General features: G+C 37.7%; 1 pseudogene; it reads right to left on the reverse strand.

Annotated features, from left to right (window-relative positions):
- Nucleotides 1-4,886: 4,886 nt before the first annotated feature.
- On the reverse strand, nucleotides 4,887-5,044 carry LOC113926001 (annotated as a pseudogene).
- Nucleotides 5,045-27,014: the final 21,970 nt, after the last annotated feature.

The raw sequence follows: 27,014 nt of genomic DNA on the forward strand, positions 1-27,014 counted from the left end.
CTTTGCTTTTGTTATTAATTGGCTTATATAATTGGCTGCTCCCATGTTCGGGGCATAGATATTTACAATTGTTAGATCTTCTTGTTGGATAGACCCTTTAAGTAGGATATAGTGTCCTTCCTCATCTCTTATTACAGTCTTTGTTTTAAAATCTAGTTTGTCTGATATAAGGATTGCCACCCCAGCTTTCTTTTGGTGTCCATTAGCATGGTAAATGGTTTTCCACCCCCTCACTTTCAATCTGGGGGTGTCTTTGGGTGTAAAATGAGTCTCTTGCAGACAGCATATTGATGGGTCTTGTTTTTTAATCCAATCTGATAGCCTGTGTCTTTTGATTGGGGCATTTAGCCCATTTACATTCAGGGTAACTATTGAAAGGTATGAATTTACTGCCATTGTATTACCTGTAAGGTGACTGTTAACTGTCTGTTGTCTGTGTTCGTTTCTGCTCTTTGCTGCTTTTAGGTTCTCTCTTTGCTTAGAGGACCCCTCTCAATATTTCTTGGAGGGCTGGTTTCGTGTTTGCAAATTCTTTTAGTTTTTGTTTGTTCTGGAAGCTTTTGATCTCTCCTTCTATTTTCAATGATAGCCTAGCTGGATATAGTATTCTTGGCTGCATATTTTTCTCGTTTAGTGCTCTGAAGATATCTTGCCAGTCCTTTCTGGCCTGCCAGGTCTCTGTGGATAGGTCTGTTGCCAATCTAATGTTTCTACCATTGTAGGTTACATATCTCTTCTCCTGAGCTGCTTTCAGGATTTTCTCTTTGTCTCTGAGACTCGTAAGTTTTACTATTAGATGTCGGGGTGTTGACCTATTTTTATTGATTTTGAGAGGGGTTCTCTGTGCCTCCTGGATTTTAATGCCTGTTTCCTTCCTCACATTAGGGAAGTTCTCTGCTATAATTTGCTCCAATATACCTTCTGCCCCTCTCTCTCTCTCTTCTTCTTCTGGGATCCCAATTATTCTAATGTTGTTTCGTCTTATCGTATCACTTATCTCTCGAATTCTGCCCTCGTGATCCTGTAGTTGTTTCTCTCTCTTTTTCTCAGCCTCTTTATTTTCTATCATTTGGTCTTCTATATCGCTGATTCTCTCTTCTGCCTCATTTATCCTAGCATTTAGTGCCCCCATTTTTGATTGCACCTCATCAATAGCCTTTTTGATTTCGATTTGGTTAGATTTTAGTTCTTTTATTTCTCCAGAAAGGGTTTCTCTAATAACTTCCACGCTTTTTTCAAGCCCAGCTAGTATCTTTAAAGTCATGATTCTGAACTCTAGGTCCGACATCGTACTAATGTCCGTATTGAGTAGGTCCCTGGCTGACGGTACTACCTCTTGTTCTTTTTGCTGAGGTGATTTCTTTCGTCTTGTCATTTTGTCCAGAGGAGAATAGATGAATGAGAGAACAAAAGGCTAACAGGTTTACTATGTCCCCAGCAAATATACTGTATACAAATCAGAAAAGACCTGAAACCAGGGGAAAAGAAAGGGAAAGAAAGAAAAAAGAAAGAGAAAAAGAAAAAAAAAAAGAAAAAAAAGATAAAAACAAAAACAAAACAATTCAAAAAAGGCAGAATATGATCAAATATGATCAGGCTAGTGCATAGATCAGTGCCACACACTAGATTTTGGGCGTATTTTGGTCTGTTAGAAAAAAGTGCCTCCTAAAATTTTAAAGGAAGAAAGACATATATGTACAAAATAAGGGTTGATACAATGAAGGGATGGAAGATGACTGTAAAGATGAAAATTATAAAAGATTTTATAAAAGGACTTGGTAAGATAAGTTGTTTGAAAAAAGAAAGAAGATTTAAGGAAAAAAAAAAAAAAAAAAAGGAAAAAGGGAGAGAATGTGATCAGGCAGGAGACTAGAACAAAGCCATACACTAGTGATTTAGGGTATATTTTGATCTGTTAGAAGAAACTGTACCTCAAAATTTTAAAGAGAGAACAACTTATATATATATGCCAAAAACAAGGATAACTACTATGAAGGGATAAAATATGACTCTAAAAATGAAAAAAAAAAATTTTTTTTTTTTAAAAAAAAGGGATTTATAAGATGTTGGTTGAAAAAGGGAAAAAGAAAAATAAAAAAAAGTCAACAAAAATTAACTTTGATGAAATAATGAATCATGGTAAAAAAAAAAAAAAAAAAAAAAAAAGAAGCCATGAATCTATGTGCAGTATTCCCCTAGCGCTGGAGTTCTCCTATTCTCCTTGATCGATCAACTTGGTCTTGGCTTGCTGGCTGTTTGTGTTGATCTTCTGGGGGAGGGGCCTGTTGCTGTGGTTTCCAAATGTCTTTGCCGGAGGCGGAATTGCCCCGCCCTTGTCGGTCCGGGCTAAGGAAGCTGCTCCAGTTTGCTCTCAGGAGCTTTTGTTCCCTGCAAGCTCTCGGCACAGCTTTGGAGGACCAGGGCGAAAATGGCGGCCTCCCAGTCTCCGCCCGGAGGAGCCGAGAACTCAGGGCCCCACTCCTCAGTGCGCCCCCAGAGAAAAGCAGTCACTCCCGTGTCCCCGGTCTCCGGCCGCTCTCCATGCTCACCCGGCCTGTGATCGAGCGTTGCTATCTCTGGCACCCGACCCCGCTCGGAGTCTCCAAATCCAGCAGATCCCTGCAGTGCGTTCCCGCACCGCTCCTCCCCGGGAAGGAAGGGGAGTCTCCCCGGATCTGCTGCTTGTTGGGTCCTTGCTGGGGGAGCCGTGCCCCGACTGGGCCGCAGATCACAGTTTATGGCAACCCCGAGCTGAGAGCCCGCGACTCTGCTCCGTATCTGCAGCCGGCTTCCCCGCCCCGACACCTGGGAGCTCTGCCGCACTCAGGCACCCCCGGTCTCTCTGTGACCCCAAGGGTCCTGAGACCACACTGTCCCGGGAGGATTCCACCCCCCGCTTAGCTACTGCAGCGACGTCCCTCCGCCGAGCCAACTTTTAAAAGGTCCGATTTTGTGCTCCGCGGCTCTAGCACTTGCCAGAAGCGGCCGGCGGAGGCCCCTCCCCCGCCGTTTATCCTCCCGAATATCGCCTCGGATTCACTTCTCCGCACGTCCTACCTTCCAGTAAGTGGTCGCTTCTCTGTTCAGAGAGTTGTTGCTACTCTCCTGTTCGATCTCCTGTTGAGTTCATAGGTGTTCAGAATGGTTTGATCCCTATTCAGCTGAATTCCTGAGACCAGACAAAATCTAGGTCTCCTACTCCTCCGCCATCTTGCTCCGCCCCCCGTAAATACCATTTATACAAGCAACAAAAATTGTGACGTATCTAAGGATTGTCTAAGAAAGTGTACAAAAATATTTGTGAAAAAAATGCCAAAGTTACTTTAAAGTACCTAAAACAAAAACCAAATGGTGAAACATATTATGTTCATGAAGGAGATTATTTTGCATTGTAAACATATAAATTTCTTTCACATTAATAAATTCAAAGCAATTCTAACCAAAATTCTAGCAAAAATTTTTTGGGAAAGGTGACTTAGAAAATTACTTTAAAATTGTATACAAAAGAAGAAACTTCCCAAATGGATAAGATTTTGAAAAATAGGGATAAAATAGGGAGAAAGCAGTTCCACATATTAAGACAAATACAAAATCTGTATTAACAAAACAATATAGTACTATGACAGACAGATACACACAAAATCGGAATAGACAGCCCAGAAACAAACCCAAATTTAAATAAATTGGTAACTAATTGAAATGGATATACAAATATTTAGAGAAATGATGAGATAATTGGCTATGCTGTAGGAAAAAAATTAAGTTGATTTCCTATTCTCTATCATATAACATATTTTCAAGTGCAACAATGAGGATTGTTAGTGCTCCAGAGACTCAACTGTCCAGGCATAATAACCCCCTCATATGGACAGTACCCTCATATTTACGGTGGAAATAACTAAAGGTAACTAGTTTGTGGCTATTCAATTTATGCCAGTTACCTAAGCAGTCATTACTGGAATAGCAACAAAAAACTTGAATTAAAGATTAGATAGTGGGGCACCTGGGTGGCTAAGTTGGTAAAACATTTGCCTTTGGCTCAGGTTGTGATCTCAGGGTCCTGGGATCAAGTTCCGAATTGAGCTCTTTGCTCAGCAGGGAGTCTGCTTCTCCCTCTCATTCTCCCTCCTTGCTATCTCCCTTTCCCTCTCTCTCAAACAAATAAATAAAATCTTCAAAAAAATTAAGTAGTGGACACATATATTGAAATGGTGAAAATCCAGAAAACTGGAAATACCAATTGCTAATGAGAATACAGAGCTACAGGAACTCTATTAATTGCTGGTGGGAATGCAAAATGGTATGGTCACTTTAGGAGATAAGCAGTTTTTTATAAAGCAACACACAGTCTCACCATATGATCGAGGATTAGCAGTCATGTGTGTAGATATTTACCCAAATGATTTGAAAACTTACATCCACATGAAAACCAGCATGTGAATGTTTATAGCTGCTTTATTCATAATCATCAGAAACTGGAAACAACTAAGATGTCTTTTCATATGTAAATGGATAAGAAGATTGTGATACATTCATACAATAGAATAGCATTCCATGGTCAGAAATGAGTGAACAAACAACAATAAGATATGAATGAATCTTAAGCACATATTGCTAAATGAAAGAAAATAGTCTGAAAAGGCTACATCCTGTATGATTCTAATTACACAATAATCTGGAGAGGGCAAAACTATATAATGGTGGTACAAAAGATCTGTGATTGCCAGTTTGGCTGGGGGGAATATAAGGAATGGATAAAACACAGGGGATTTTTTTTTTTTAAGGTGGTGAATCTATTCTGTATGATGTTGTAGTGGTTACATGACACTGCATTTGTCAAAACCCATAGAACTTTACTGAGCATTAGTGAAACCTCAGTGTATGCAAATTTAGAAATCATTTAAGATGTTGGGAGATCTCATAGTAGATGCAAAATGGGGCAAAATGGTATAACTGTATTCCAAATTATGAGAAGTTTTTCAATTAGCAATAATCACGCCTCGGATAAACCTCTTTGGCTACGATACTGCCACTGCGCAAAGCTTGTATTCCAAATTATGAAACAACCTCACTGAAGGGGTAAGGAAGAAAGGTGCTGACCTAAGTAATTTTAGAATTGAGTGCAGTCTGTAATATGAAAAAAACCCAGAGTTACAGCAATACATTTATATTGGAGTAGAAAAATTAAGGAAATGGTGCATGACTGTGGCCAGGTTTCTCACTATTGGAATGTGAATTTACACAGAAGCATGGGTAAGAGCCTAGAATGATACACATGATAATGGATTAGAATTGGAGACATCAGTGTTATGTTTGGCTTAGTACTGATACCAGTGGCTACATACAGAAATATAGATAATGTATATATACCAGTTAGTATACATACATATATTTCTTTGCTTTTTGCACTGAGAAAGTCTAGGGGCAACAACACCCCAGGAGCAATGGCACATCTAGCACCCAGATTTTGGTTTCTAATACCATCCTCCAACAAGAGGAACCAGGATTCATTATAGAGGTGGTTGATTTTAGTACTGAGGAAGGATATACACAAGTTGAACCTGGATTATCTTCTAGTATCAGAAATTTAGGAAGAGCTCAAAACAAAAACAAAAACAAAAACAAGTCACAATCACTGGGGTTTGTCAAAAGGATCAAGAGCCAACTGAAAGAGTTCCTGATGTCCAAGGCTAAAAACAATTTGAACAACAAGAGATAAAAGACATTGGATTATAATATAGGTATAAAATAGCTATGAGTCCATAGCAATATAAATAAGTGATCGAATAAATAAACAAATGAGGGAGGAGAGACAAATTTATGGAGAGGAGTTCCAAATAATTTATGTAAATATTTTACCCTCATAGAGGTGGAGCCTAGCTCTCCATTTCTTAAGTGTGGCTTGCATAGTCACTTCCTTCCAAGAGTATAAGGGAAGAAAACAAGAGTAATTTTGAGTAGAGAAACCTAAGAAATACTAACTCAACCAGGTGATTAAGTTTAACATCAGCCAGGTGATGAAGCAGTAACTCTTCTTGATAGTATATACCTTTGATATGATGAAAATGGCAACTTACTCCTGTGATCATAATCCCCCAAACACATAACCCCAGTGAAATTATGAGGATAAACATCAGATAAATTATATTTGAGGGGACATCTGCAATGTAGCTGGTCAATACTCCTCAGAACTGTCAAGTTTATCAAAAACAAGGAAAGACTAAGAAACTGTCACAGCCAAGAAAATCCTAAGGAGACATGACAATTAAATTTAATGCGGTATCCTGGATGAGATCCTGGAACAGAAAGAGAACATTAAGTAAAAAGCTAAGGCAATCTAAAAAAAAGTATAAACTTTGGTTAGTAATAATGTATAAATATTGGTTAATTGTAACAAATATACCGTAGTGATAGATATTAATAACAGGGGAAACTGATTATGGAGGTAGGGAACTCTCTGTACTATTTTCACAACTTTTTAGTAATTCTAAAACTGTTCTAAAATAAGACATTTAATTAAATATATTATAATTAGTTGTTTTCTCACCACCATTCTGAGACCTTTTCCTTGCCAGCTTTTGTTCACTGAGTGTGAATCCCAATGTCTTCATCCAGGAGCTTCCTTTAAAAGCCTTTCCATTTTCAGTGGGCTATTGGGAGGGTTTTTTTTTTTTTTAAGGTTTTATTTAAATTCCAGTTAGTTGGCATACAATGTAATATTAATTTCAGGTGTACAATTTAGTAATTCAACACTTCCAGTACAACACCTGGTGCTTATCACAAGTGCACTCCTTCATCCCCATCATATTTTTTTTAGAAGCATTTTTTTATTATTATTATGTTAATCACCATACATTACATCATTAGTTTTTGATGTAGTGCTCCATGATTCATTGTTTGCGTATAACACCCAGTGCTCCATGTAGTACGTGCCCTCTTTAATACCCATCACCAGACTAACCCATCCCCCCACCCCCCTCCCCTCTAGAACCCTCAGTTTGTTTCTCAGAGTCCATAGTCTCTCATGGTTCGTCTCCCCCTCCGATTTCCCCCCCCTTCATTCTTCCCTTCCTGCTATCTTCTTCTTCTTTTATTTTCTTTCTTTTTTTTTTTTTAACATATAATGTATTATTTGTTTCAGAGGTACAGGTCTGTGATTCATCAGTCTTACACAATTCACAGTGCTCACCATAGCACATACTCTCCCCAGTGTCCATCACCCAGCCACCCCATCCCTCCCACCCCCCACCACTTCAGCAACCCTCAGTTTGTTTCCTGAGATTAAGAATTCCTCATATCAGTGAGGTCATATGATACATGTCTTTCTCTGATTGACTTATTTCGCTTAGCATAATACCCTCCAGTTCCATCCACGTCATTGCAAATGGCAAGATTTCATCCCTTTTGATGGCTGCATAATATTCCATTGTCTATATATATACCACATCTTCTTTATCCATTCATCTGTCAATGGACATCTTGGCTCTTTCCATAGTTTAGCTATTGTGGACATTGCTGCTATAAACATCGAGGTGCACTTACCCCTTCAGATCCCTACATTTGTATCTTTGGAGTAAATACCCAGTAGTGCAATTGCTGGGTCATAGGGTAGCTATATTTTCAACTTTTTGAAGAACCTCCATACTGTTTTCCAGAGTGGCTACACCAGCTTGCATTCCCACCAACAGTGTAGGAGGGTTTCCCTTTCTCCGCATCCCCACCAACATCTGTCATTTCCTGAATTGTTAATTTTAGCCATTCTGAGTGGTGTGAGGTTGTATCTCATTGAGGTTTTGATTTGGATTTCCCTGATGCCGAGCGATGTCAAGCACTTTTTCATGTGTCTGTTGGCCATTTAGATGTCTTCTTTGGAAAAATGTCTGTTCATGTCTTCTACCCATTTCTTGATTGGATCATTTGTTCTTTGGGTGTTGAGTTTAAGAAGTTCTTTATAGATTTTGGGTACTAGCCCTTTATCTGATATGTCATTTGCAAATATCTTCTCCCATTCTGTCGGCTGTCTTTTGGTTTTGTTGACTGTTTCTTTTGCTATGCAAAAGCTTTTTATCTTGACGAAGTCCCAATAGTTCATTTTTGCCCTTGCTTCCCTTGCCTTTGGCGATGTTTCTAGGAAGAAGTTGCTGCGGCTGAGGTCGAAGAGGTTGCTGCCTATGTTCTCCTTTAGGATTTTGATGGACTCCTGTCTCACATTTAGGTCTTTCAACCATTTGGAGTCTATTTTTGTGTGTGGTGTAAGCAAATGGTCCAGTTTCATTCTTCTGCATGTGGCTGTCCAATTTTCCCAACACCATTTGTTGAAGAGACAAAAGACAAAAGAATGTTCCATTGGACATTCTTTCCTGCTTTGTCAAGGATTAGTTGACCATAGAGTTGAGGGTCCATTTCTGGGCTCTCTGTTCTGTTCCATTGATCTATGTGTCTGTTTTTGTGCCAGGACCATACTGTCTTGATGATGACAGCTTTGTAATAGAGCTTGAGGTCTGGAATTGTGATGCCACAGGCTTTGCTTTTCTTTTTCAATATTCCTCTGGTTATTTGGGGTCTTTTCTGGTTCCATACAAATTTTAGGATTATTTACTCCATTTCCTTGAAAAAAGTTGGTGGTATTTTGATAGGGATTGCATTGAATGTGTAGTTTGCTCTAGGTAGCATTGACATCTTCACAATATTTGTTCTTCCAATCCATGAGCATGGGACATTTTTCCATTTCTTTGTGTCTTCCTCAATTTCTTTCATGAGTATTTTATAGTTTTCTGAGTACAGATTCTTTGCCTCTTTGGTTAGATTTATTCCTAGGTATCTTATGGTCTTGGGTGCAATTGTAAATGGGATTGACTTCTTAATTTCTCTTTCTTTTGTCTTGTTGTTGGTGTATATAAATGCAACTGATTTCTGTGCATTGATTTTATATCCTGCCACTTTACTGAATTCCCGTATGAGTTCTAGCAGTTTTGGGGTGGAGTCTTTTGGGTTTTCCACATAAAGTGTCATATCATCTGCAGAGAGTGAGAGTTTGACTTCTTCTTTGCCAATTTGGATGCCTTTTATTTCTTTTTGTTGTCTGATTGCTGTGGCTAGGACTTCTAATACTATGTTGAATAGCAGTGGTGATAGTGGACATCCCTGCCGCGTTCCTGACCTTAGGGGGAAAGCTCTGTTTTTCCCCATTGAGAATGATATTTGCAGTGGGTTTTTCATAGATGGCTTTTATGATATTGAGGTATGTACCCTCTATCCCTATACTCTGAAGAGTTGATCAAGAAAGGATGCTGTACTTTGTCAAGTGCTTTGTCTGTATCTATTGAGAGGATCATATGGTTCTTGTTCTTTCTTTTATTCATGTATTGTATCACATTGATTGATCTGTGCATGTTGAACCAACCTTGCAGCCCAGGGATAAATCCCAGTTGGTCGTGGTGAATAATCCTTTTAATGTACTGTTGGATCCTATTGGCTAGTATTTTGGTGAGAATTTTTGCATCCATGTTCATCAAGGGTATTGGTCTGTAATTCTCCTTTTTGATGGAGTCTTTGTCTGGTTTGGGCATCAAGGTAATGGTGGCCTCATAAAATGAGTTTGGAAGTTTTCCTTGCATTTCTATTTTTTGGAACAGTTTCAGAAGAATAGGTATTAATTTTTCTTTAAATGTTTAGTAGAATTCCCCTGGGAAGCCATCTGGCCCTGGGCTTTTGTTTGTTGGGAGATTTTTGATGACTGCTTCAATTTCCTTAGTGGGTATAGGTCTGTTCAGGTTTTCTATTTCTTCCTGGTTCAGCTTTGGAAGTTGATACATCTCGAGGAATGCATCCATTTCTTCCAGATTATCTAATTTGCTGGCATATAGTTGCTCATAATATGTTCTTATAATTGTATTTCTTTGGCCCATCACCGATTTCATCCATCCCCCAACCACCTCCCCTCTGTTAATCATCAGTTCGTTCTCTACAGTTAAAAGTCTGTTTCTTGGATTTCCTGTCTTTTTTTCCCCTATGATTGTTTGTTTTGTTACTTAAATTACACATATAAGTGAAATCATATGATATTTGTCCTTCTCTGGCTGATTTATTTTGCTTAGCATAATACTGTCTAGCTTCCATCCACATCATTGCAAAGCTTTTATTTATTTGAGAGAGAGAGGTTGAGAGAGAGAGCACATGGGGAGGGTCAGAGGGAGAAGCAGACTCCCCGCTGAGAAGGGAGCCCAATGTGGGCCTCGATCCCAGGACTCCGGGATCATGACCTGAGCTGAAGGCAGTCGCTTAACCAACTGAGCCACCCAGGCGCCCCCAAATCATTGCAAATGGCAAGATTTCATTCTTTTTTTTTATGGCTGAGTAATATTCCACTGTATGTATATATACCACCTTTTCTGCATCTATTCATCATCAGTTGATGGACACTTGGGCTCTTTCCATATTTTGGCAATTGTTGATAATGCTGCTATAAGTATCGGGGTGGATTGTGCTCCTTTGAATCAGTATTTTTATATCCTTTGGGTAAATACCTACTAGTACAATTGCTAGATTGTCAAGTAGTTCTATTTTTTAAAAGATATTATTTATTTATTTGAGAGAGAGGGAGAGAGAGAGAGAGAGAGCAGGAGTGTGGGCAGAGGGAGGGACAGTAGGAGAGGGAGATTCAGGTTCCCCACTGAGTAGAGAGCCCAATGCAGGGCTCCATCCCAGGACCCCCAGACCGTGACCTGAGCTGAAGATAAATGCTTAACCTACTGAGCCACCCAGTTGCACCAAGTAGTTCTATTTTTAAGTTTTTGAGGAACTGCCATACTGTTTTCCCAAATGGCTGCACCAGTTGCATTCCTACCAAAATTCCCACCAACGGTCCCACCACCAGTGCATTCCTTTTTCTCTGCATCCTCGCCAACACCTCTTGTTTCTTAAACGTATTGTTGATTTTAGCCACTCTGACAGGTGTGAGGTGATATCTCATTGTAGCTTTGATTTGTTCTTCTGTGATGATAAGTGATGTTGAGCATCTTTTCATGTGTCTGTTGGCCATCTATTTGTCTTCTTTGGAAAAATGTCTATTCGGGTCTTCTGCCCATTTTTTAACTGGGAGTTTATATTAATTTCAGAATATCAGGGGTGTGATAAATCTCTTGAAGTTTTTGGTAGACTGTTCTTGGATGAAAGAAAAGAGCTAGGGACTATGGATGCAGGTTAAAGGAGGGTATACTTTAGTTCTATGGAAGAAAATATATACTAGTGATTAGAATGGGATGCAGGAGAAGTTGGCTCCTTACATCTGTAAAATTTTTAAATAGAGACCTCTTTTCAGATCTATTATACACGGAAGAGTAGATGAAATGCTGAATAAGAGGGTTAAAATAGTCTGAATAAGAAGGTTGGAATTGTTTCATCTTAGTATGATATTCTAGGTTTCTATTGCGTTCACAATATGCTCTTGCAACCCAGGTTTGCCTTTCATTCACTCATTTGTTCATCCAACAAGTATTTGTCAGTTACCTACCAAATGGCTGATACTTCCTTAAGTCCTAGGTATACGGCATTGAGCAAATAGAATGATGCTCTTCTTAGTCCACAGAGAGCAGTTTCCTTCTGTAAAATAGAGCTGGGATGGTTCATGAAAACCTTTTTTAGTTTCAAAGGCCACTATTATTTTCTTTAGAACAGAATCATGTAGAAGGAATGAAATCCTAAGAATTTTTTTAAGGCTATGAAGATACTTCAAGGACATACTTTACTCTTAAACTTTTTTTTTGGTGGGGGGCAGGAGGAATCTGGTTTTGTTGGGCAGTATCTTCCTTTGCCTAACCTCAATTGTCACTCTCCTCAAGATAGATAAAAGAAACTAAGAACTGCTGTGTTGAAGACAAAAATGTGTATAATTTAAAGAGCAGTGGGTCATTTAAAATTCTTCTCTTCCTTATTCCTATCAAGTATCATGTAATTTAGGGAAATTTTTAGTTCTGTTTCGGGGCTCATAATTCTCCTTTGCAAATAACCACAGATGTTCTCAAGTGAAACTGTTATGTAAAGTTCAAATGAATGCAGGAATTTAAAGAATTTTGCTTAGATATTCATTAATGTAGGGGTCAAATAGAGGTCAACTCCTCTCAAGAAAGGAGGCAATATTTTATCCAATGTCTACTATGTAAATTTTAAATTTATGATTTAATTCACTACCTACAACGACCCCTGGGGGCTGAGAGAGTTTAAATAATTTACTCATTTAGTCTAGCTAACTGAACTGTTAAGTGGAGGAGCTAGGCACTAAGCCCATTTGAAAACCTCAGAGTTCTTTCCCCACAACCAGGCTTCTGGATATGATGAAAGATATCAGGAGCCCTATTTTACAAGGTTCCCTTGGACTTCTAAGACAGATTCATTTTCTCTACAGATATTTCTTGGAACATCTACCATATATCTGGTACCATGCTAGATGATTAGGGCACATTCCTAAAAAAATAGACATGTGGAGCTTAAAGCTTAATGGGATAGTCAAACAGTAAACAAGTAAATAAATGTCATAAAACTATGTCATAATAAATTAAGAGATAAGGACTCAAAGTAAAATGAACATAGGGTCATGACAGAGATCATTTAGGATTGGGAGAAGGTTTCATTTAAATAAGTTGGTGAAAGTCCCTCTGGGCAATGTTATTTAAACTGGTATTTAAAGATAAGCAAGTGTCAGTTGTGAAAGGTCAGGGAGTAGAGTATTGTGGGAATGTCTGAAGGTCCAAATGTGTTTAACATTTAATTCTGTAATTCATTTTGAGTTAAATTTTGTATTAGGTATAAGACAGGTTGAGGCTTATTCCTCCCCCCACCCCCCCCCACCATGGATGAAAATTTGCTCAGACACCATGCTGAAAAGGCTATCTGTCCTCCATTGAACTGCCTTTATCAAGTCAGTGGAGCTGATTTCTGAGATCTTTATTCTGTCTTATTGATCTGTGTGTCTGCACCCCCACCAATACCACATAGTCTTGATTAGTATAGCTACATAATAAGTCTTGATTTTAGGTAGACTGATTCCTTCCACTGTTGTTTTTTTCAAAATTATTTTAGCTAATTTACTTCCTTTGCCCTTCCATATACATTTTCTCAAGAATCTTGTCTATGCTTACAAAAAAAAATCTTCCTGGGATTTTAGTACTAATTGTGTCAAACTTGTATGTCAGTTTGGGAGAGAACTGATTATTATACTGAGTTATTATATTATACAACATATTATATAATAATACCAATTATTATATTGAGACTCAATAGAATATTTATTATACTGAATCTTTTATTATATGAAATCTATAAACATGGTATATCTCCCCATTTATTTAGATGTTCTTTGATTTCTTTCATCAGCACTGTGTGATTTTCAGCAAACATGTCCTGTACATATTTTGTTAGATTTACATCTAAGTATTTCATTTTTTTGGAGTGATTGTAAATGGTATTATATTTTAATTTTGCTACCCAAGTGTTTATTGCTAGAAATACAGTTTTGATTTTTATAGGTTTATCTTTTATCCAGTAAAGTTACTGAACTAATTTGTTAGTTCCAGGAGTATTTTTGTGGACTCCTTGGATTTTCTACATAAGTAATCATGTCATCTGCAAATAGGGACTATTTTATTCTTTCTTTCTTATCTGTATGAATTTTATATTCTTGCCTGTTGCACTAGCTAGACGTTTTAGCACTATATTGAATAAGGGTGGTGAGAGCAGACTTCCTTGCATTGTTGCCCATTTGATGAGAAAGGCATTCAGTCATTTACCATAAAGTGTATTACTAACTGTAGGTTTTCTGTAGATGTTCTTTATCAAGTTGAAGATGTTTCCTTCTATTCCTATTTTTCTGAAAGCTTTTAAAATGTAGGGGTGTTGAATTTGGCAGATGATTTTTCTGCATTGATTGATGCAATCATGACTTTTTTTTAACTATCAATATGGTAGATTAAATTGATTTTTCAGTACTAAACCAGCTTTGTGTCCCTTGAATAAATCCCGTGTGATCATGGTTTATAATTATCATTCTATATTGCTGAATTCTGTTTGTTAATATTTTGTTTAAGATTTTTGCATCTATATTCCTGAAGGAAATACTCTGTTTTTGGTATCAAGGTAATACTAGCTTCATAAATAAAGATAAGTGTGTTCTCTTATTTTCTGTTAGAGATTGTGCAGAATTGGTATTCGTTCTTCTTAAAGATTTATTAATTTATTTATTAGAGAGAGAGAGAGAGCATGAGTAAGGGAAAGGGCAGAAGGAGAGAGAGAGAATCCCAAGTAGACTTCCCACTAAGCAGAGTCCAAGGAGGAGGGGCTCTGATCATATAACCCTGAGATCATGACCTGAGCTGAAATCAAGAGTTGGCTGCTTAACCGACTGAGCCATCCAGGTGCCCCCATTTTTCTTTAAATGCTTGCTAAATTTTTCCGGTGAAATCATCTGAGACTGGAGATTTCTTTTCTGTATATAGATGTGTATAGATTTCTTTTCATGTATACAGATGTGTTCATTGTATTTCTTTATTATCCTTTTGTTTTTCTGAAGGTTCTATATATAATATCCCTCTCTTTCATTCTTGATATTGATCATTTGTGTGGTCTTTTTTCTTTGACAGTCTTGCAAGAGGTTTGTGACTTTCATTAATCTTATAAATTTCCATTTCTTTTTATCATTGATATTCTCTTTTTGTTTTTAATGTCCTTGATTTATGCCATTATTTTATTTGTTCTCTCCCTTCTGCTTGCTCTAGGTTCTTGAGGTACAAGTTTAGACCATTGATTTAAGACTTTTTCTCTTTTTAAATTTATTAATTTAATTCCATAATTTTCCTTCTTGCCACTAGTTTTATGTTCCACACATTTTGATATATTTTAGTTTTCATTCTATGCATTATATTTTTTATTTCCTTTGGATTATTTAGAATTGTTTATTCAGTTTTCAAGTGTTTGGAGGTTTTCATTTCTTTTTCCTCTTACTGATTTCTAATATGATTCCACTGTAGTTCACAAACACACACTGTATGATTTCAATTATTTTAAATTTGTTGAGGTTTAATTTATGGCCCAAGATATGGTTATTTTGACATATGTTCTGTGGTCACTTGGAAAATAATTTGTATTCTTTTGTTATTGAGTGGAGTGTTTTATAAATGCTGATTAGACCTTATTAAGTTGGTGTTGTTGAGTCCTATATGTTTGCTGATTTTCTGTCAAGTTCTATCAATTGTTGAGAGGAGTATTGAAGATTCTGACTATAATCAGAGATTCGTTTATTTAATTTTTTAATTTATCAGTTATTACTTCACATAATTTGCAGCTCTGTTGTTTGGTGCATACAGTGTTTAGTATTGCTATGTCTTCTTGGTGTACTGGCTATTCTGTCATTATATAATGTCCCTTTCTGTCTCTGGTAATTTTCCTTGCTCTATTTTACATGATATTAAATAGTAAATCCTGGTTTCCTTTGATTAATGCTTGCATGATGTTATCTTTTTTGATCATTTTACTTTTGACTTTTCTATATCTTTATGTTTGAAATGAATTTCTTGTTCATAGCATATAGTTTGGTCACGTTTTAAAATCTATCTTGTCAGTCTCTCTCATTTAATTTTAGTATTTAGACCATTTTAATTTATTGCAGTTATTGATATCTTAGAGATTAAACCTGCTATTTTTTTTTTAATTTTCTATTCTTTCTGTTTTTTGTTCATTTCTCTGTTTTCTTCTTCCTGGTTTCTTGGGTTACTTGGAACAATTTCTGGAATTCCTTTTGATTTATCTTCAGTGTATTTGAATGTATCTCTTTATATAGATTTAACAAAATTATTTTTAAGTAATCTCTATACACCCAACATGGGAATTGAACTCACAACCCTGAGATCAAGAATCACACACTCTGCTGACTGAGCCAGCCAGGCACCCCCTCTTTTTTATAACTTTTTTGGTGGTTGCTCTAAGTATTATGTACACATAACTTATCAGTCTGTTGATATTATCATTTAACCAGTTTGAGTGGAGTATAGAAATCTTACCTTCCTTTGTGTCTTTCTACTCTCTCCTTTATATTATAATTGTCTTCAGTAGTTCCTCTACCTACATTTGGAACTGCATTGGTGTTAATAATTTTTGCTTCAAACAACAAACATAATTTAGAAAAGTCAAAAGATGAAGGAAAGTCTATTGTATTTACCCATGTTTTTGCTTATTATTTCCTTCCTTCCTTCCTTGTTGGTATTCCAAGGTTCATTCTTTAATCATTTCCTTTCTGTTTAGAGAAATTTCTTTAATCATTCTATTAGAGTAGGTCTGCTGGCAACAAATTCTCTTAAGTTTTCTTCACTAAGAATGTCCTGATTTCTCCTTAATTTCCAAAGAATACTTTTGCTGGATATAGGATTCTGGTTTAATAGTTCTTATCTTTCAGCATTTGAAAAATGTTGTACCATTTTGTTTTGACCTCCATGGTTTTTGATGAAAAATCACCTGTCATTTTATTTTATATTTTTTCCTTTCAGGTAAAATGATATTTTTCGTTTGCTGCTTTCTGGACTTTTTCTTTGTCTTCAGCTTTTGGAATTTTGACTTTGATGTGTCTTGATGTGATTTTTTTGAGTTTAGCCTGTTTGGAAATTTCTTAGCTTCTTGAATCTGTAGGTTTATGTCTTTTTCCAAATTGGGAAGTTTCAGCCATTACTTTTTCAAGTAATTTTTTAGTCCTGTTCTCTTCTCTCCTTCTGGGACTCTGGTGGCATAAATGTTAGATCTTTTGTCATAGTACCAAAGGTTTCTGAGACTGTTTCTTTTTTTCTCTGTGTTGTTTAGATTGGGTCATTTCTATTGTTATGTCTTCAAATTCAAAGATTCCTTCCTCTGCCACTCCATTCTGTTATTTAGCCCACCCACTCAATTTTTTAAATTGGTTATTATATTTTTCAGTTTTAAAATTTTGATTTGGTTCTTTATATCTTCTATTTCTTTGCTGAGGTTATTTTTCATTTGTTTAAAGAACAATCATAATTGCTAATTGAAGCCTTTTTTTACCATGGCTGCTTTAAAATATTTGTTAGATAATTCTAACATCTCTGATTCCTTCAGTGTTGGCATGTGTTGATTTTTTTTTTTTCCATTCAGTTAGAGGTCTTGTTGGTTCTTGGTATAAGTGATTTTGGATTGAAACCTAGACATTTTGGATACTATGTTATGAGACTCTGGATCTTATTTAAGACTATTTTAGCTGACTCATTGTATACTGCTTTGACAAGGAAAGGGTTGGGGGAGCTGCCTCATTACTGTCAGGTGATGGTAGAATTCCTGGTTCCTGTTGACACATCTGAAAATGAGGGCTCCTCATTACTGCTGGGTGACATGGGAGTTCTGGCTCCCAAGTAGGCCTTCACTGATTCTTCCCTGGCTTGAAGGGTCTGGAGTACCCTGTTTCCACTCCCCATGTGGCCTCTGCTGACACCATGGTGGTGGTAATTTTATGGCTGGGTTGTGATGAAAATCTTCACTGTTTAACTAGGTTTCTTCAGATACCACCATGGTATTCTGTGGGGAGGGAGAGGGAACCTCATTACCATGGGGTGGGGATGGAAGTCCAGTCTTCCCCCAATACTATAGTGGGACATTTGTTAACCACCCAGTAGAGTTCAAAATCCTGGCTCCTTCCTTGGCCTTTTCTGATACCACCCCTGTGCAGTGGTTGGGATGCTTTATAGATTGGGTGGGAGTCTAGGCTTTTCAGTTGGTCTTTGCTCCTGTGGGTGGGAGTGGGGCCACAATTTTTCTATGGTATTTGGCTGGAATACAGAATTTATTGTCTAAAAGTTTCTTGCCTTGCTAGGTTTCCATCCAGTTGTTTTATCTTTCCTGATCCTGTGGCTAGATAGAGCTTTTATTAGGGTATTTTTTAAATTTGTACTTGTTGGTGTTTTTTGGTTCCTGGTTTCTTAATCTCCAAGTCTGGAACATATGAGACAAAAAGAAAACCTAGGGAACTCATGGTGGTTCACTGAGTTTCAAGGTTGCTACCTCATCAGCCTTTTCTCCACTTTTCAGTCTTTTAATTTGTTTAATATTTACCCCTCTTGTATGCTATGATATACTACTATAGTACCCTAGCTATCTCATGCTCTTGCTCTACATTAAAAATGTTTATGGGTAATGGGGCACCTGCTGACTCTTGATTTTGGCTCAGGTCATGATCTCAGGGTTGTGTGATCGAGCACCAAGTCTGGCTTGTGCTGAGTGTGGGGCCTGCTTAAGATTCTCTCTCTTCCTCTCCTCTGCCCTTTCCCCCACTGCTTGTGTGCACGTACCTGTGCTCTCTCTCTCTCTTTCTCTCTCAAAATAAAATAAAATAAAATAAAAATAAAATGTTTTATCTATTTTCTCCACTAGTGCATCTTGATAACATGGGCAGTGTCTTTTCTATACATGTGTCTGTCATTTATTTTTGTTGATGATCAAAATAATTGGCCTTATTGTGCCTTTTGATTTGAATTCCATTACCTAAAGATAATATTGCTATTTAGTCTTGGCCTGAAACATTTTTTTGGCTTTTATTTATTTTTTTGTAATATAGGTCATATGTAAGTAGCATTTTCACTAGTACTTCACACAAACTTGTTTATGTAATATAATCAGTCTTCTTCTGTTATATTTTTATTCTCTTTGCCTTTTATATTTTCTTGATTTTTTTTCTTCTATATATTCAGTAGAGTTCAAAAACTGACCCCCTATTCATATAGAAAACAAACTTGTGATATATTTCCAAAGGCAGTTTAGTGCAGAAGGATAGTCTTTTCAACAAGTGATGATGGAACAATTGGATATCCATAAGCCAAAAAAAAAAAAAAAGTTTTGATCCATATCTACCTCACAATGTATACTCAGACTAACTCAAAATGGATTAAATACTTAAATGTAAAAATGAAAACTAAAAGATATCTAGAAGAAAACCGATTTAGTTTTATAGCACTTATCACTATCTCAAATTGCCCTATTATCTATTTGTATGCTTACTTACTTATTAGTTTTTTACTTATTATTGACTGTGTCCTCCCTAGTAAAATATACATTCCACATGTACAGCTACAAAGAGTTGTATTATACAGGGAACCTTCAATAAATTTTTCTTATGTGAATGAATGGACCACAGACTAAAACGAACCATCTCCTAAGAAGCTGTGGTGTATGCAGATGTACCAAACAGGAAGGGAGTTGATAGGGGCTAAAAAAAATAAATAAATAAAAATAAAAAGTCATTCTAAATCAACATTTGCATTTAAAATTATTTGATCAAAAATAGGTGGCTTTTTTCTTTAAAAAAATAATAGCATGAATAAAAAATGCAGAAGTAGCAAACTCAAATGCTCCCATGTTGGTAGCTCTCCAATCACCCAATTTTCAGTTTTAAAAATACTTTACAATGTCAGAAGGTTTAGTACCAAATGAATTTGTCAGATTCTTGGTTTTCTGTGGCTTTGCTATCAAACTGACTGTTTTCTTATTAAAGTGTGGCTACTTCCCAGGTGTCATCAGTTTGACCATGCATGTGCATATATTGGGGTTTTTAAGTGCATCATGTGTATATCTATGTGTCTACGCTTATCAGAAAAATATCTCCTAGGTAGCTGAGCAGGGTTTCTAAATGTATAAGGCCATATTGTTTGGAATGCCAGTGGGGTAAATGATTTTTGCATATTAATGTTAATTGTATAGTAATGTTCTACTCTAATGGGGTGATGAGTAGTATTTCCTCTCTCTGAACTACTGTATTTAATTAACAGTAATTGCTTCTTTTTTTCTGGCCTCTTGCTCCCCCCGACACAAACTACATTTAGTTTAAGCTGGAAGATAGCACAATAAAATCATTTTCTTTCATATCTGCATTTTTCTTACTGATGCCAGAAAATGGCTAAATATACAGGGACTCAGTGAGCAGAAGGGAGCCATTTTGTGATGCCTTTCTTGTGTTCTCAATGATTAATGGAACATCCTTTTTTAAATTTTTTTAAAATTTTATTTTATTGTGTTATGTTAGTCACCATACATTACATCATTAGTTTTTGATGTGGTGATCCAAGATTCATTGTTTTCATGTAACACCCAGTGTTCCATGCAGTATGTGCCCTCCTTAATACCCATCACCGGGCTAACCTATCTCCCTCCCCTCTCCCCTCTAAAACCCTCAGTTTGTTTCTCAGAGTCCATAGTCTCTCATGGTTCATCATTTTTCCCTTCCTTCTCCTAATATCCTCCACGCTATTCCTTATGTTCCACAAATAAGTGAAACCACATGATAATTGACTTTCTCTGCTTGACTTATTTCACTTAGCATAATCTCCTCCAGTCCCATCCATGTTGATGTAAAAGTTGGGTATTCATCCTTTCTGATCAATGAGTAATATTCTATTGTAATATGGACCTCATCTTCTTCATCCATTCATCTGTTGAAGGGCATCTCGGCTCCTTCCACAGTTTGGCTATTGCAGACATTGCTGCTATGAACATTGGGGTGCATATGGCCCTTCTTTTCAGTACATCTGTGTCTTTGGGGTAAATACCTAGGAATGCAATTGCTGGGTCATAGGGTAGCTCTATTTTTAATTTTTTGAGGCACCTCCACACTGTTTCCCGAAGTGGCTGTACCAACTTGCATTCCCACCAACAGTGTAAGAGGTTTCCCCTTTGTCCACAACCTCTCCAACAATTGTTGTTTCTTGCCTTGTCAATTTTTGCCATTTTAACTGGTGTAAGGTGGTATCTCAGTGTGGTTTTGATTTGAATTTCCCTGATGGCTAATGATAATGAACAGTTTTTCATGTGTCTTTTAGCCATTTGTATGTCTTCTTCAGAGAAGTGTCTTTTCATATCTTCTGCCCACTTTTTGACTTGATTATTTGTTTTTTGGGTGTTGAGTTTGAGAAGTTCTTTATAGATCTTGGATACCAGCCCTTTATCTGTAGTGTCATTTGCAAATATCTTCTCCCATTCTGTGGGTTGCCTCTTAGTTTTGTTGACTCTTTCTTTTGCAGTGCAGAAGCCTTTTATCTTGATGAAGTCCCCAGAAGTTCATTTTTGCTTTTGTTTCACTTGCCTTTGGAGATGTATCTTGAAAGAAGTTGCTGTGGCTGATGTCAGAGAGGTTACTGCCTATGTTCTCCTCTAGGATTTTGAGGGATTCCTGTCTCACATTGAGGTCTTTCATCCATTTTGAGTTTATCTTTGTGTATGGTGTTAGAGAACGGTCAAGTTTCATTCTTCTGCATGTGGCTGTCCAATTTTCCCCGCACCATTTATTGAAGAGACTGTCTTTTTTCCATTGCATATTTTTTCCCATTTTGTCGAAGATTATTTGACCATAGAGTTGAGGGTCCATATCTGGGCTCTCTATTCTGTTCCATTGGTCTATATGTCTGTTTTTGTGCCAGTACCATGCTGTCTTGGTGATTATGGCTTAGTAATATAGCTTGAAATCGGGCAACGTGATGCCCCCAGCTTTGTTTTTCTTTTTCAACATTTCCTTGGCGATTTGTGGTCTTTGATTCCATACAAATTTTAGGATTCTTTGTTCTAGCACTTTGAAAAATGTCATTGGAATTTTGATCGGGATGGCGTTAAAGGTATAGATTGCTCTGGGTAGCATAGACATTTTAACTATGTTTATTCTTCCAATCCATGAGCCTGGAATGTTTTTCCATCTTTTTGTGTCTTCTTCAATTTCTTTCATGAGTGTTCTGTAGTTCCTAGAGTATAGATCCTTTACCTCTTTGGTTAGGTTTATTCCGAGGTATCTTATGGTTTTTGGTGCTATTGTAAATGGAATTGACTCTCTAATTTCTCTTTCTACAGTTGCATTGTTAGTGTATAAGAAAACAACTGATTTCTGTGCATTGATTTTGTATCCTGCCACATTACTGAATTGCTATATGAGTTCTAGTAATTTGGGGATGGAGTCTTTTGGGTTTTCCACATAAAGTATCATGTCTTCTGTGAAAAGAGAGAGTTTGACTTCTTCTTTGCCAATTTGAATATATTTTATTTCTTTTTGTTGTCTGATTGCTGTTGCTAGGACTTCTAGTACTATGTTGAACAGTAGTGGCAAGAGTGGGCATCCTTGTCGTGTTCCTGATCTTAAGGGAAAGGCTCTCAGCTTTTCCCCATTGAAGATGATATTCGCTGTGGGTTTTTCATAGATGGATTTTATGAACTTGAGGAATGTTCCCTCTCTCCCTATGCTCTGAAGAGTTTTAATCAGGAAAGGATGCCGTATTTTGTCAAATGCTTTTTCTGCATCAGTTGAGAGGACCATATGGTTCTTCTCTCTCCTTTATTAATGTGTTCTGGCACATTGATTGATTTGGGAATGTTGAACCATCCTTGCATCCTGGGGATAAATCCCACTTGGTCGTGGTGGATGATCCTTTTTAACGTATTGTTGGATCCTATTAGCTAGGATTTTGTTGAGAATTTTGGAATCCATATTCATCAGGCATATCAGTCTGAAATTCTTCTTTTTGATGGAGTCTTTGCCTGGTTTGGGGATTAAGGTAATGCTGGCCACATAGAATGAGTCTGGAAGCTTTCATTCTGCTTCTGTTTTTTGAAACAGCTTCAGGAGAATAGGTATTATTTCTTCTTTGAATGTTTGGTAGAATTCCCTAGGGAATCCATCAGACCCTCCTTTTGATCACTTCTTCAATCTCGTTACTGGTTGTTGGCCTATTCAGGTTGTCAATTTCTTCCTGTTTCAGTCTTGGCAGCTTATAGGTTTCCAGGAAGGCATCCATTTCTTCCAGGTTGCTCAGTTTATTGGCATATAGTTGTTGATAATAATTTCTAATAATTGTTTCTCTTTCCTTGGTGTTAGTCGTGATCTCTCCCCTTTCATTCATATCTTTATTATTTTGGGTCCTTTCTCTTTTCTTTTGGATAAGTCTGGCCAGTGGTTTATTGATCTTATTAATTCTTTCAAAGAACCAGCTTCTAGTTTCGTTGATCTGATCTACTGTGTTTCTGGTTTCTAATTGATCTCTGCTCTAATCTTAATTATTTCTCTTCTAATGTATGGCTTAGGCATCGTTTGTTGCTTTTTCTCCAGTTCTTTAAGGTGTAGAGTTAGTTGGTGAATTCGGGATTTTTCTATTTTTTTGAGTGAGGCCTGGATGGCTGTGTATTTCCCCCTTAGGACTGCCTTTGCAGTATCCCATAGGTTTTGGACCGATGTGTTTTCATTCTCATTGGTTTCCATGAATTGTTTAAGTTCTTCTTTGATTTCCTGGTTGACCCAACATTCTTGAGCAGAGTGGTCTTTAGCTTCCAAGTATTTGAATTTCTTCCAAATTTTTTCTTGTGATTGAGTTCCAGTTTTAAAGCATTGTGGTCTGAAAATATGCAGGGAATAATCTCAATCTTTTGGTATTGGTTGAGACCTGGTTTGTGACCCAGTATGTGGTCTATTATGGAGAAAGTTCCATGTGTGCTTGAGAAGAATGAGTATTCTGTTGTTTTAGGGGGGAATGTTCTGTATATATCTATGAAGTCCATCTGGTCCAGTGTGTCCTTCAAAGCTCTTGTTTCTTTGTTGATATTCTGCCTAGATGATCTGTCTGTTGCTGAGAGTGAAGTATTGAGGTCTCTTACACTTAACGTATTGTTATCAATATGACTCTTTATTTTGGTTAACAGTTGTCTTATGTAGATGGCTGCTCCCATGTTGGGGGTGTAGATATTTACAATTGTTAGATCTTCTTGTTGGATAGACCCTTTAAGAATGATATAGTGTCCTTCTGTGTCTCTAACTACAGTCTTTAGCTTAAATTATAATTTGTCTGATATAAGAATTGCTACTCCAGCTTTCTTTTGAGGTCCTTTGGCATGGAAGATGGATCTCCATCCCTTCACTTTCATTCTGGATGTATCTTTAGGTTCAAAATGAGTGTCTTGTAGACAGCATATGGATGTCTTTTTATCCAATCTGCAACCCTGTGCTGTTTTATGGGAGCATTTAGGCCATTCACATTGAGAGTGATTACTGAAAGATGAATTTTTTGTCATCATGTTGCCTGTGAAGACTTTGTTTTTATAGATTGTCCCTGTAAATTTCTTTTCTATATCACTCTTGGGGTCTTTCTCCTTTTATGGAACCCCCCTTAATATTTCTTGCAGGGCCAGCTTAGTGGTCGCATATTCTTTCAATTTTTGCCGGTCTTGGAAGCTGTACATCTCTCCGTCCATTCTAAATGACAGTCTTGCCAGATAAAGTATTCCTGACTGCATGTTCTTCTCGTTTACTACTCTGAATATGTCTTGCCAGGCCTTTCTGGCTTGCCAGGTCTCTGTGGATAGGTCTGACGTTATTCTGATGTTCCTCCCTCTGTACGTAAGGAATCTCTTCCCCCTAACTGCCCTTAAGATGGTTTCCTTGGTTTTAAGGTTTGTGAATTTTACTATTACATGCCGGGGTGTTGGCCTGTTTTCCTTGATCTTGGTGGGGGGGTCTTCTCTGCCTCTATGACAGGAATGTTTGTTTCATTCCCCAGATTAGGGAAGTTCTCAGCTATGATTTGCTTAAATATATCTTCTGGTCTTCTCTCTCTCTTCACCCCCTCAGGGTTTCCAATAATTCTGACATTGGAACGTTTCATGGTGTCACTTATTTCTCTGATTCTATTTTCATGGATTCTGAGTTGTTTTCCCCTGGCCTCCTCTTTTCCCTTTTTTTTTCCCTATTAATTGATCTTCTAGGTCAGTAATTTGTTCTTCTGCCTCGCTTACCCTAGCTGTTAGATTATCTAGATTAGATTGGATCTCACTGATAGCATTTTTAAGTCCTGTCAATTTGGCTTTCATTTCTGCCCTTAGAGACTCTATGTTGCCATTAATTGATTTCTCCATTCTAGCTATTGTCTTCATAATTGCTAGCCTGAATTCCATCTCTGACATCTTGGTTATATCTGAATTCATTTGTAAATCTGTGGCATAAGTCATAGTCTCTGAGTCTTTCCTATTTTGGAGGGTCCTCCTCCTAGTCATTCTGTTGAGGGGTGGTTGAGGGAATGATTAGAATCCAAATTATTGACCACAACCCAAGCAAGATGCACCCGTTTTCTAGGGACATTAGGGTTGCTGGCCTCTTGTTCTCCCATCCTGTCTTCTGGGGGAGGGACCTGCTGCGCAGTTACTCAGGCAACCCTGTTTGGGCAGAGTTGCGCTGCCCCTGTGGCAGGGGATGGGCTCAGTGAAAACCGGTTTTTTGGGGCTTTTGTTCTCTGGCGGCTTGCCCTGGTGGCTTTCCGTGTCTCTTCCGAGAGTCAGAGCAGAAGAGACTGTTTCCAAGCTCTGCCTCAGAGCAGAGAGATTGCAGACTGTTCTTCAGTCAGATCTCCAGTCCACACTATCTCCGTTTCTGTCTGTGCTGCTATAAACTGCAGCGTCCTGGGTTTTGCGCCCCTCAGCAGCACTCCCAGTCCTCACCTCCAGGTTGGGGCACACCTCTGCCCTTTGTGCTTCTAAAACTGCCAGCCGCCCCCAGTTCCCATGCTTGGCCCTGCTGCTCTGGGTTTCCATCTGGGGGGCTGCCCTAAAGTCCTTTCCCTGCTGGTACTGGTCTGTGAGTCTGTGCCCCTTTCCCAGTATGGGAGGCTTTCGCTCACTGGTGATGTAGGATCGGGCCTGCTTGGCTCCCTCCCCCTTCCATTTACCCTCCAATATCTGCCCGCGGAATCACAGCTCCCTGCTTCCTACCTTGAAACTAACCGCCTGCGATATTCTGTTTGTAGAGATCCAGATATATCTTCTTTCATCTCAGGCTGATTTTGTGGGTGTTCAGAGTGGACTGGTTGATATACAGCTCAGTTCCCGGGGACCGGTTGCAATAGGGTCCCCTAGTCCTCCACCATCTTTTCCCCAACCCTAATGGAACATCCTTTTGATGAAAACATAGATTTAGAGTATGTTAGAGCCCGAAAAAAAAATAACTTTTAAATTATATTATTACTCTACTACTATAAAACTATGCTTTATGCTACATGTTGTACATATATTATTGCATTTAATTCTCAGAACAATTTCTACTGGTATTATCATCTCCGTTTTACAGATGAGGATATTGAAGCTCAGAGTTGTTAAGTAATTTGTCCAAGGTCATACAGCAGATGTAGCATTTCAACCTTGTGTCTCTGGTCCCGGATTCCACACTCTTAATCATCATACTATACCACCTCTACATCTTTATTTAAATAATCTGGAAAAACTATGACGCTGAGACAGAGGTTGGTTATCCAAAGTCACAGCAATATTTCATTCATTTATTTATTTAATAAACATTTAATACAAACACTGTTTGCAAATACTGCTAATCACTGAAATGTATGTAGGCAAAGAGAAGTAAAATAGAGTCTTGTTCTCCCTGTCTAAACACTAATTTATAATTTTGTTGGGGGAGGTGAATACATGCAAAATTAGGGAGAGGAAATGAATGAAGTGGGAGGAGTGGAGAAATTCCGGGTGTGGGTTGAACACAACAGTAACCCAACTTTCAAAATGAGAAAAATGGGCCTTTGTGTGTTTCATGACTTAATCCTGTCACACTGGTGTCACTGTGACAGTCTTAGAAGTCATCTCAAGTTGGGGTCAGCAAAGCCTACAAAAGGGTTTATTCTTCTATCTGTTCTTAGTAGCCCAGTTGGCTGTTATAGCAAAATAGTACAGGGGCAGGTGATTTCAAGACTAGCTCTCAAACCCAGGCCTATGACAATCAGTCCCACACATTTACCAGTATGTTTTCATGTTACAATAAACAAGACCCAAGAAATTAGTTGGCAGGCAACTCTAACCTGAGTAAGACCTCGAGAAACCTTAGAAATATCATCCAAATCATGCCCAAGAAAATCTACAGAATTGTTGATCATTTAAAGTCATGGGAAAATACCTTTGTGGGTAGCAAAATAATAAAAAGACATTTCCTCTGGAGAGATATGGGTGACCAAACT

Source organism: Zalophus californianus, chromosome 2, assembly GCF_009762305.2.
Source record: "Zalophus californianus isolate mZalCal1 chromosome 2, mZalCal1.pri.v2, whole genome shotgun sequence".
Lineage (NCBI taxonomy): Eukaryota > Metazoa > Chordata > Mammalia > Carnivora > Otariidae > Zalophus > Zalophus californianus.